This window comes from Acyrthosiphon pisum, chromosome X (assembly GCF_005508785.2).
Source record: "Acyrthosiphon pisum isolate AL4f chromosome X, pea_aphid_22Mar2018_4r6ur, whole genome shotgun sequence".
NCBI lineage: Eukaryota > Metazoa > Arthropoda > Insecta > Hemiptera > Aphididae > Acyrthosiphon > Acyrthosiphon pisum.
In genome coordinates, this window is record NC_042493.1 from 92,890,087 (window position 1) to 92,891,814 (window position 1,728).

Here is a 1,728-nt window from a genome sequence, read left to right on the forward strand (position 1 = left end):
AAGTTTCATAATAGGTCGATTCACTCTAATTGTTAAGCTAACGGCATAAAACGTGAACTGCTGAGTGTAAATTTGTTATGTTACGCGTTTGTAAGACGGAGACAACAAATGCGGGTGTAGCGTCCTCTTAATATTTATTTGTTTAGTCGGTATGTATAAATATAAAAATACCTAAATACAATTTTTATAGTTTTGTTTTATTTCATGGATCATTACTTCCCTCCCCCCCCCCCCGTGGGAGCACGCCAATGTACGGAGTGCTAGTGTTGTAATGCCTAGCGGCGGAAAAATGGTAAGTCCGCCCCTGTGTATAGGTATTTATATACAGGTGACTTTTGGTATGACTTTAATATTATTATTAGTAGTAGTACCATATATATATCATATTAAAAATATAAATTGTATAGAAACTATGACGAAATATCATGTAACTATTATAATTTATAAGTAGTTATCTATACATAGACATAACTAAGGTTAAAATTCTGGGGGTGCAACATCCCACCTAACAAAACTATTTATTTAAAATAACACATATTGGGGGCTTATATATAAGGGATATTTATGGAGGGGCCAATATGGCTAAGCCCACCATAGTTGCACCAATACACCTTTAGTGACTTATTTTATGGTTATAACTAGCCCTTCCGTCTAGTACACCAATAGTGACTTATTTTATAGGTATAATTAGTTACCATAATTATTATTATTATTTTTATAGAAACAATCAACATGATATTATATAAATTCTATTACACTCGTTTATAGGTTGTACCTACCTACGCGAAAATGAAAACATTTTACAAAAATGTAGAATTTATTATATTAATTTTACCTTAGCATATTATACCTATATTTGCGGAGCCGGTCGTTTCAAATTTTATCGGAAAAGATAGGTACATAACGGACGGACGAAGTTTGCCGATACGGCACAGGTAGCGCGCATGGGCCAACAGTGGCGCCGAATGCGTATTTTTTATGGGGCGGTTCGCCCCAGTGTTTGCTTTGTGATAGTTGAATTTACAATATAATAATGTGGGTGGTGAGTGGTGGTGGTAACTAATTTTTATACTTTGCCCCACCAAATTAAAAACAAGTCGGCGCCACTGTGGGCGAATATGGCCATCGTTACATTTTGAGGATCACCAGACACCGATTCATTTTTTGTTTGCAACTATCCGTCACATACGCAACACTATAGCCACTTCACACAGAATCCAACCAATAACCTGTAGCTGAAGTGCTGGACCTCTCCGACTTGTGAGTATATTACTTTATAATAGGTATATTTTTTGATACTTTTTAATGTTTTTGGTAGTTTTGTAGGTCGTAAATCATTATTATTTTATATATAATCATTTATCATACATTTTATTGGTTTTTTATTATTATTATCGATTTACATTTGCTGACTCACAGGGCTAGTGGTTTTTCGTCGTATTTTATTGCCAATCTTTCTTAAAATTAACATTTTAACTCAAACACACCTCCCACAATTTATACTATTTTTTTTTTGTTTCATATATATCTACATTCTACAAAATATAATAAAAATAAATAAATTTACATCATCACGCGTGTTTTCGAGTTTTCAACAGGTGTCTTTCATTTATATTTTGTGCACTATAAATTAAGGGGATTCGATACCGTGATTTTCTGTTTTCGTCTAACACACGCGTAACATAGTATTTTAGACGTGTTTTTGCCAAACATAGCAATTTATATAAT